This window comes from Theobroma cacao, chromosome 10, assembly GCF_000208745.1.
Source record: "Theobroma cacao cultivar B97-61/B2 chromosome 10, Criollo_cocoa_genome_V2, whole genome shotgun sequence".
Taxonomy (NCBI): Eukaryota; Viridiplantae; Streptophyta; class Magnoliopsida; order Malvales; family Malvaceae; genus Theobroma; species Theobroma cacao.
Genome location: NC_030859.1, coordinates 8,714,018 through 8,725,625, shown reverse-complemented (window position 1 = coordinate 8,725,625; position 11,608 = coordinate 8,714,018).

Sequence of the window (11,608 nt, the reverse complement as noted above, 5' to 3'; positions counted from 1 at the left end):
TATCAAGTTATAGAATGTCGACAATTTTAGTTCACAAAATTAAATTCAATAAAATAAAATAATTATTTTAAAAATATATAATAAAATAATTATTATATAATTTAGTTAATGAAATAAAATAAAGTAAAAATTATTATTATAACTCATTTTAATATTTAATTGATAAGAATAATTTTATAATAATTAAAAAAAATAATATAATAACAAAATTACCATTTATTATAATTTAGTAAACTATTAAAATTACTCATTATTATATTTTTAATAATTTTTCCTTTTTTAATTTTTTAATTTATTTTCATTAAAATTTTAAAATATTAATAATTTATTATTAATTTCTTAATATGATTTTTTATTTCAATTTCTTTTTATTGTTTCTCTATTTGTATTTTCAATTTTAATCTTTTACTTAAAATTTAAACATTAATAATTTAATATTGAATTATTAATATAAAATTTTATTTTAATTTCTTTTAATTTTTTAATTTTTATTTGTAAATTATAATTATTTTCAATATAGAGATATTTTTTTCTAATATTTTTTTATTCTATTCATACTCATAAAATAACGTGCAAGTACGACTTAGTCATCAACAACAGCGTGCGAGGACTTTGACATCAACAAAACACAACGACGACTTCAGTGTTGTAAACTTTCCATTTACCTGTTGACCGAGATAAGACTTATTCAGAGATTGCTTATTATTAATTTTTTTTTTTTACGAAGTTATAGAGTGTTCACAATTTTAGTTCACGAAATAAAATAAAATAAAATAAAATAATTATTTTATAAAAATAGAATAAAAATAAAATATAACAAAATGATTATTATGTAAGTTGCTTCATGCAATGAAATAGAATAAAAATTGTTATTATAATTTATTTTTATGTTTAATTGGTAAAAATAGTTTTAGAATAGTCAAAGAATAAATCATAAAATAACAAAATTACCTTTAATTATAATTTAGTAAATTAGAAAAAATTACTCAATATTATAATCTAACAATATCTTTTTAAAAATTTTTAATTTTATTTTCATTAAAATCTAAAAATATTAATAATTTATTATTAAATTGTTAATATGAATTTTTATTTCAATTTCTTTTTATTTTTTCTCCATTTGTATTTTCATTTTTTAATCTTTTATGAAAATTTAAACATTAGTAATTGATTATTAAATTGTTAATATAAAATTTTATTTAAATTTTTTTACTTTTTTTATTTATAAATTGTAATTATTTTTACTAAATAGGGATATTTTTATCCAATGAACTTTTATTCTATTTATAGTCATTGAGTAACGTGCAAGGACTTACACATCAACAACACACAATGGCGACTTCAATGTTGTAAACTTTCAATTGACTTATTGACCTACAGAAGACTTGTTTAGAGATTGCTCATTACCTAATTTTTTTTTTTAGGAAGTTATAGAGTGTTGGCAGTTCTGGTTTGCAAAATCGAATTAAATAAAATAAAATAATTATTTTATAGAAATAAAATAAAAAATAGAATAAAATGATTATAATGTAGTTTGATTAATAGAAAGAAATAAGGTAAGAATTGTTGTTATAATTCATTTTGATGTTTAATTGATAAAAATAAGTTTAGAATAGTTAAAGAATAAATGAAAAGCAAGAGACACAAATCGGACTCAGCGGATTGGACATATTGGAAAGGAGACCTAGCAGATGCCAAATTTGGTCTGTCAAAAGACAATCCTAACCACGCACTACCTAGTGGCCTATTTATCTGCACATGCTACAACAAATAGGTGAGTCATCTAGTACTCAATGAGTGGTGTAGATAAGTCAAATATATTGATCCCAATAAACATATATAAAATATATTGCATTATCAATGCAAACACAACATTTTACCAAACATCTCTAAAATTTAAGGGCATATCATTTATCCTTAAGAGTATTCCATAAATCTCACAAATCCCATATATGCTACTATGTCTCCATAAGTAATGTGTGTCAAATCAGGCTTATCCATGAAGCCATTACCAAATTAATTCTTCATAGGCACACCATAGTTGCCAACGTATCACATCAAATTCAAATCTGTCTCTGCCTACTCGAGGTTATAACATATCATTCATATTTCAAACCATGATCATTGTAAAACCCGACCCTATAAACACATGTCATGACATACATGTACTGAGTAGCATGTTATTATGCTAGGAAAGCACCTAAGAATAGACGAAACTTGGTATCGTACCTAACGGTACACTTGAGTTGATTTAATCTCGAAGTAGTTCAAATAGGAATTGTAGGATGAAATTTAATATTTTATAGTCTAGGAATGACTAAAAATGATTGTTCGGAGTTCGAGGGTTCATTTGGGGTAAATTTGAAAATTTTGATGTTCAGGAGTAAAATCGTAATTTTGCCATCCGTGATAAAATTTGAGATTTTGAGAGAATTTAGATCAAATTTGACAAATTGGGGAATGGTATGAGTATAAGGGATGAAAAATATGTCTATGGGCAATTTTTCAGTTTTTTGGGTAAAAATGTAATTTTTTACTTTTACGAGGGCAAAAGTGTAAATTTCAAAAATTACTCCACCAAGACTTTGGATAAGTCTGAGAATTTTATCTAAGCTATGGATATGTGGGACAAGTGTATGGTGAAAATTTGGAAACAAATGGATGAAATTTTAAAAATGGGCCATGGGAAAGTAACACATGGCACTTTTTAATTGTTTAATATTATTTTAATGGAAAATCAGCCCATTTAAACCCCATACTAAGTGTTGGCCGGCCATAAGGAAAGAACAAGAGAGAAAATAGAGAGGAAAGGAAGAAAAGAGAAAAACCAAAGAGAAACAAGAAAATTCAAAAGGGAATTCGCGTTTTTCACCCGTTTACGCGTCTAATGATAAGATTTTTCGACTTTAGCTTGATTTCTACCTTTCCTATGCCTTTATTTTCATTTTGCATGATTGAGGAGAGAGATCTAAAAGTGACATCAAGGGCTGGACGAATTTCAAGGGGGGAGAAATTGAAATTTTTAGGTTTTGATTTTTAGTTAAATTGATAATTTTAGTTAGTTAAATGTGTTTAGAAATTAAATTGGGCAAGAAAGCATTAAATTTTCACAATACCCACCCTTGGTCGAATCTGCAATGAGGTACAATGATGATGATCTGATTTTTATTCTAAGAGAAATGAAGAGAAAATGATGAAAAATGGTTAAATGTGATAAAAAAATAAAGTGAAAAATTTACCTAGTTAATGTCCCATTTTTTGCCGAATTTTCCAAGGAGGAAAGTGAGTTGATTTTGGTGATTTTAGAAGGTTATTGGCTGATATTTAATGGTTAGAAATGTTGGAGAGAGAATGGGATGATTTAGAGCTAAAATGGAGCGCGTTAGCAATTTATCGGGCAAAGTGCCAAAAATAGGTTAATACCGCGTTTAAGCCGTTTTAGGCTATTGCATTTCATACCATGCATTAGTATAGGATTTAAGTCAATTATATAGTGATTTAACATCAATTTGGTGAATTGGGTAAATTTTGCAATGTGTTTAGGAGGAGAGCCTTCCGGTAAAAGCCAGGAAGTCGTACCCAACGAACAGTGATCGAGGCACCTAAAAAGCAATTAGTTTGTACAAATGGTGAGTAAACCTATTATTATTGTAAATTATCTAGAGTTTATTTTTAAATGCTCTTCATGGATTTTATGAAACGAAAATGAGATTAAAATGAGATTTTTGATGTTTTAGAAATAAATGTGACAAATAAAAAATATGTTGTGTTGATTATGAAATTGAGTAATTGGAGGCTGCCAATTATTTTGAAATATATATTTTCCTATGAATGGCTTATGATATATGAGTATATGTGGCTATATGTTATAATTGCATTGGGAATTTATGTAAGCTGTCTTTTACTATGCAGACTGGGTAAATAAATAAAAGCCACGTTATATTGTCGAAATTTTATTAAAATTGGTGGGTTTAGTCACTGCAGTGACGGGTTTCCGTGGACTGCCTATTAGAGGGGCACGGTAAACCTGGTTGTATAGTTACTCCGGTTGTAGAGGCGAGGAGGGTAACTCTTGGGGTAGTATTAGAGCTCACTTCACGTCGAACCCCCACGTGAATGTGTAACTCGGTCAACGCCAAGGAACGGCTTATTTTAAAAAGAAAAATGTGTTTCACATGTAAATGTTATAAGAACCTTGGCGGACTCGGTTAGATGCCTTAGCCAAGGTATCCCCGAGGATTAGTTTTGGCTTGAACCTTGTTTTTAATAAAAGACATAAGCCTTAACAATTATTTTGGTAAATTACAAATATTTTATGGTTTAAGAAATAAATTGAAAACCTCATGAAATGGTTTGTGATTTGACGTTTAAACTTGCCTCCATTTTACTCGCCTTTAGATATTTATGATAATGTCTGTTTACTCATTGGGATTGCAAAATCTCACCTACCTCCTTTCCAAATATTTTAGGCCTGTGGTAGCTTGTAGATACCCGATTTTATCGAGGATTCCAGTTGACCCCTCTATCATACAGATAGTTGGTTACTATCACTAACACTTGGTGTATTTATGGGCCACTTGTCATTGTAATTATTATTGTATATTATAACTTTGTAAATTATTGTATGTATGAATTTATTTTACTTCTAAGTTACAAAAGATTACTTACACGTGTTTCTATAAATATTGTTTTATATAAAAATGCTATATTTTTATCTTTTGATTTACTTGAGCCAGAAATGACTAGAAATTGTTTAAAATTGATATGTAAGCCTTGCGGGGTTCCGATTGGTATTCCAGGTAATGAGTATCAATCGAGACGTCACGACGGTTGTCATGGGCCCGAGGGAGGTTCCGGGTCGTGACAATTCAATTGGTATCAGAGCTTTTGGTTTAAAAGCTTATGGTTTTGAAAGAAGTTTTTGATTTTTAAAGTTCTTGTATTTAAAGTTATTGTTAAAATAATTTACAATGTCAGTGTGGCCTAGTTAAGATTAGTTAGTTGCATGTAATTGCATATAGAGTCTTAAGTTGTCTAAACCAATTCCGTTCTTTTTGTAGATCATTATGCTTCCTCGACGTAAGCTACCACTTATTACTAGATCTACCGATAGGGGAAGAGGTCGCCCTAGATAGAGTCGATCGGATTCCATAGAAGAGGAGTCAGTTGCATCTTTTTTTAGAACAGTTCCTACTACTAAGTCTACTAACATTCCTATACCTCCTCTACCACTTGTTGCTGCTCCTAGTGTACTTGTCATGTCACCCGAGGCAGCTCAGGCATTAGCGACTTTTCTCGCTGCTCTTGCAGGCCAAGCTCAAGCTGGTCTAGTTCCACCCGTTGATTCTCCTGTAATAGCCCCAGTACCACCACCTCCTATTCCACCCCAGACACCGGACGTCTCCATTTCTAAGAAATTGAAGGAATCTAGACAGTTAGGTTACATCTCGTTTACTGGTGAATTGGATGTGACCGTAGCTAGGGATTGGATTTTTCAAGTATCGGAGACATTAGCAGATATGAGATTAGATGATGAGATGAAATTGAAGGTGGCTACACGGTTATTTGAGAAGAGAGCCCGTAATTGGTGGAATTCAGTAAAGTCTCGCTTTCCTATACCATTGACTTGGACAGATTTCCTTCGAGAGTTCAATGGTCAGTATTACACTTATTTTCATCAAAAAGAGAAAAAGAGAGAATTTTTTAGCTTGAAACAAAGGAACATGACCATTGAGGAGTATGAAACTCGTTTTAACGAGCCGATACTTTATGTACTTGAGTTGGTGAGATTGGAGCAAGATCAGGTAAACTACTTTGAGAAGGGACTCCGTAATGAGATACGGGAGAGTATGATAGTGACTGGCAAGGAGTCATATAAGGAAGTTGTGCAGATGGCCTTATGGGCTGAGAAACTCGCCACTGAGAATAGACGGATCCGAGCTGAGTTTGCAAAGAGAAGGAATTCGCCTATGTTACTGGGTCAGTCTTCAAAAAGAGGCAGAGATTCGACATCTACTGCAGGAAGTAATACCTCAGTGTCTGTGGCATCCACTAGACCTCAATCTCAACAGTCACAGTCGAGATCTTCTAGACTTGATCGGCCCGTGATGAGTAGTCAAGGGGAGACTTCAGGAAGATTGGACAGATGTCGTAATTGCGGAGGATTTCATGTTGGGTCATGTAGACAGCTTGTAAAGTGTTTTCAATGCAACCAACAGGGGCATATCAAGAGAGATTGTCCTCAGTTGAGACGGGGTACAGTAGCTACTTCTACTCTCCGACTTGTCCTAGTATACCGCGGAGAGACATTTCGGGATCACAATCCAAACAAGGGGCGGTGATACGGTCAAGCATGGGGACTAATACCCCAGAGCAGCCATCTTCCAGACCGTAGCCCCAAATTTTGACCAAGGTCTTTGCAGTGACTTAGGATGAAGCCCGAGCTCGACCTAGCACCGTGACAGGTACTATGATTGTGTTTGATAGAGATGGACATGTTTTGATAGATTCAGGCTCCGATAGATCATACGTGAGCATATTATTTGCATCATTCTCAGATAGGAACTTGTCATCATTAGAGGAAGAGATTGTAGTGTATACTCATCTAGGCGAGCGATTAGTAAGAAATACGTATTATAGAGATTGTGGTATTAAAGTTGGGGAAGAAGAATTCATGGGTGATTTAATCCCTTTGGAGATTCGGGACTTTGATTTGATCTTGGGTATGGATTGGTTGTCCACTCATCGAGCAAAGGTGGATTATTTTAAGAAAGAAGTGATTCTCTAGAGTTTAGAGGGAGCAGAAGTTGTATTAACAGGGGAGCGTCGAGTATTACCGTTTTGTGTAATCTCGGCCCTCAAAGCTTTGAAATTGGTGCGAAAGGGATATCCGACATACTTGGCTCACGTGATTGATATATCGAGGGAGGAACCTAACTTAGAGAATGTCCCCGTAGTAAGTGAGTTCCTTGATGTATTTCTTGATGAATTACCGGGACTTCCTCCCGATCGTGAGTTCGAATTCACCATTGACTTACTTTCGGGTACTGCTCCTATCTCTATTCCTCCATATAGAATGGCTCCGGTAGAGTTGAAGGAGTTGAAAGTACAATTGCAAGAGTTAGTGGACAAGGGTTTTATACGCCCTAGTACATCTCCATGGGGAGCACCGATTTTATTTGTGAAAAAGAAAGATGGTACACTTCGATTATGTATAGATTACAGACAGCTTAACAAAATGACCATTAAGAACAAGTATCCGTTACCGAGGATTGATGATCTTTTCGATCAATTACAGGGAGCTACAGTGTTTTCTAAGATTGATCTAAGGTCTGGGTATCATCAATTGAGGATTAAAGAACAGGATGTACCTAAGACAGCGTTCAGGACTCGGTACGGTCATTATGAGTTCTTGGTCATGCCTTTCAAGTTAACTAACGCACCGGCAGCTTTTATGGATCTCATGAACAGGGTGTTTCACCCTTACTTGGACAAGTTTGTTATTGTGTTCATTGATGACATACTAGTTTACTCGAGAGATAATGATGAGCACGCTGCCCATTTGCGTATAGTATTACAAACTTTGCGGGAAAGACAGTTGTATGCAAAGTTTTCGAAGTATGAGTTTTGGTTACAGGAAGTGGTATTCTTGGGACATGTAGTATCGAGAGCTGGAATATATGTTGATCCCAAGAAGATAGAGGCAATTTTACAATGGAAGCAACCTAAGACAGTGACGGAGATTCGTAGTTTCCTTAGATTAGCCGGTTATTATCGGAGGTTTGTTCAGGGGTTTTCCTTAATAGAAGCTCCTTCGACCCGTCTAACTCGTAAAGGAGTTTGAGTGGGATGATGTTTGTAAGAATCGATTTCAGGAGCTAAAGAATCAGTTAACCTCCGCTTCCATTTTAACACTTTCTGTGAGTGGTAAGGGATTTATGGTGTACAGTGATGCATCTAAGTTGGGGTTAGGGTGTGTGTTGATGCAGGATGAGATAGTAATAGCTTATGCTTCCCGGCAGTTGAAGAAGCATGAAGCAAATTACCCTACCCATGGTTTAGAGTTAACAGTAGTGGTGTTTGCTTTAAAAATCTAGAGGCATTACTTGTATGGTGAGCATTGTCAGATATTTACGGATCACAAGAGTTTAAAATATTTGCACACCCAAAAGGAGCTTAATTTGAGGCAAAGGCGATGGTTGGAGTTGATAAAAGATTATGACTTGGTGATAGATTATCATCCGGGAAAGGCGAACGTTGTAGCTGATGCCTTAAGTCGTAAGTCTTCATCGTCTTTAGTAGCACTTCAGAGTTGTTATTTTTCAGCATTAACAGAGATGAAATCTCTTGGGATCTAGTTGAGAAATGGTGAGGATGGATCCTTATTGGCAAACTTCATTGTGCGACCTTCGTTACTTAATCAGATCAAGGACATTCAGAGGTCTGATGATGAGTTAAGGAAAGAAATTCAAAAATTGACCGATGGGGGAGTTAGTGAGTTCAGACTCAGAGAGGATAACGTCTTGATGTTTAGAGACCGAGTTTGTGTTCCTGAGGAAAACCAGTTGAGACAGGCGATCATGGAAGAAGCCCATTCATCTACCTATACATTACATCCCGGAAGCACCAAGATGTATAAGACTATCAGGGAAAATTATTGGTGGCCGGGTATGAAGCGAGACGTAGCAGAATTTGTAGCAAAGTGTCTCGTATGTCAGTAAGTTAAGGCGGAGCATCAAAGGCCAGCAGGTACACTTCAGTCTTTACCTATTCCCAGTGAAAATGGGAGCATGTAACTATGGATTTTATTTTGGGATTGCCGCGGACACAGAGGGGAAAGGATGCGATCTGGGTGATCGTAGATCGGTTGACTAAGTCCGCTCACTTTTTAGCTGTCTATAGTACATACTCTATTGAGAAGCTGGCTCAGCTCTGTATAGATGAGATTGTGAGGCTACATGGAGTTCCCATTTCTATAGTGTCAAACCGAGATCCTCGATTCACTTCTCGATTCTGGCCAAAATTTCAAGAAGCTCTTGGAACCAAATTGAAATTTAGCACTACTTTTCACCCACAAACGGATGGTCAATCAGAGAGGACTATCTAGACTATGAAGGATATGTTGAGGGCTTGTGTCATGGATTTTCTTGGGAGTTGGGATAGACACTTGCCGTTAGTGGAATTTGCTTACAACAACAGCTTCCAGTCTAGCATTGGTATGGCACCGTACAAAGCTTTATATGGAAGGAAATGTCGTACTCCACTTTGTTGGGATGAAGTGGGTGAAAGAAAGATAGTTAGTGTGGAATTGATCGATCTAACTAATGACAAGATAAAGGTTATACGAGAGAGGCTAAAGGTAGCCCAGGATAGGCAGAAGAGCTATACAGATAAACGGAGAAAAGACTTGGAGTTTGAGGTCGATGATAGATTTTTTCTTAAGGTGTCTCCTTGGAAAGGTAATAATTTGAATGCTTTGTGGTATTAAGTTTTATTTGATTATATTATTATGGTAAATTATGATATCTTGTTGGATAATGAAAGGTGTGATTCGATTTGCGAAGCGGGAAAAGCTTAACCCGAGGTATATTGGACCATTCTGAATCATTGAGCGAATTGGACCAGTGGCTTATCGGTTATAATTACCTCCGGAGTTAGATCGGATCCACAACATTTTCCATGTCTCTATGCTTAAGAAATATGTACCAGATCCCTCTCACATCTTCGAAGCACCTCCGATCGAGTTGCATGATGATTTGAAGTTCGAGGTGCAACCTGTGAGTATCTTGGATCGAAAGGATCGAGTACTGAGGAACAAGAGTATTTCAATGGTTAAAGTGTTGTGGAAAAGTGCTCGAATGGAGGAAATGACATGGGAAGTAGAGCATCAGATGAGGAACCAATACCCGCATCTATTTGTCGAATCTGGTAAGTGAAATTTTGAGGTCAAAATTTTATTTTAAAGGGGGTAGAATTGTAAAACCCGACCCTATAAACACATGTCATGACATACATACACTGAGTAGCATGTTATTATGCTAGGAAAGCACCTAAGAATAGACGAAACCTGGTGTCGTACCTAACGGTACACTTGAGTTGATTTAACCTCAAAGTAGTTCAAATAGGAATTGTAGGATGAAATTTAATATTTTATAGTCTAGGAATGACTAAAAATGATTGTTCGGAGTTCGAGGGTTCATTTGGGGTAAAATTGGAAATTTTGATGTTCAGGGACAAAATCGTAATTTTGCCATCCGCAACAAAATTTGAGATTTTGAGAAAATTTAGATCAAATTTGATAAATTGGGGAATGGTATGAGTATAAGGGATGAAAAATATGTCTATGGGCAATTTTTCAGTTTTTAGGGCAAAAATGTAATTTTTCACTTTTACGGGGGCAAAAGTATAAATTTCAAAAATTACTCCACCAAGACTTTGGATAAGTCTGAGAATTTTATCTAAGCTATGGATATGTGGGACAAGTGTATGGTGAAAATTTGGAAACAAATGGATGAAATTTTAAAAATGGGCCATGGGAAAGTGACACATGGCACTTTTTAATTATTTAATATTATTTTAATGGAAAATCAGCCCATTTAAACCCCATACTAAGTGCTGGCTGGCCATAAGGAAAGAACAAGAGAGAAAATAGTGAGGAAATGAAGAAAAGAGAAAAACCAAAGAGAAACAAGAAAATTCAAAAGGGAATTCGCGTTTTTCGCTCGTTTACGCGTCTAATGGTAAGATTTTTTGACTTTAGCTTGATTTCTACCCTTCCTATGCCTTTGTTTCCATTTTGCATGCTTGAGGAGAGAGATCTAAAAGTGACATCAAGGGCTGGACGAATTTCAAGGTGGGAGAAATTGAAATTTTTAGGTTTTGATTTTTAGTTAAATTGATAGTTTTAGTTAGTTAAATGTGTTTAGAAATTAAATTGGGCAAGAAAGCATTAAATTTTCACAATACCCACCCTTGGTCGAATCTGCAATGAGGTACAATGATGATGATCTGATTTTTATTCTAAGAGAAATGAAGAGAAAATGATGAAAAATGGTTAAATGTGATAGAAAAACAAAGTGAAAAATTTACCTAGTTAATGTCCCAGTTTTGGCCGAATTTTCCAAGGAGGAAAGTGAGTTGATTTTGGTGATTTTAGAACGTTATTGGCTGATATTTAATGGTTAGAAATGTTGGAGAGAAAATGGGACAATTTAGAGCTAAAATGGAGCACGTTAGCAATTTAACGGGTAAAATGCCAAAAATAGGTTAATACCGCGTTTAAGCCATTTTAGGCTATTGCATTTCATACCATGCATTAGTATAGGATTTAAGTTAATTATATAGTGATTTAACATCAATGTGAGGAATTGGGTAAATTTTGCAATGTGTTTAGGAAAAGAGCTTTCCGGTAAAGGCAAGGAAGTCGTACCCGAGGAACAGTGATCGAGGCACCTAAAAAGCAATTAGTTTGTACAAACGGTGAGTAAACCTATTATTATTGTAAATTATATACAGTTTATTTTTAAATGCTTTTCATGGATTTTATGAAACTAAAATGAGATTAAAATGGGATTTTTGATGTTTTAGAAATAAATGTGACAAATAAAAA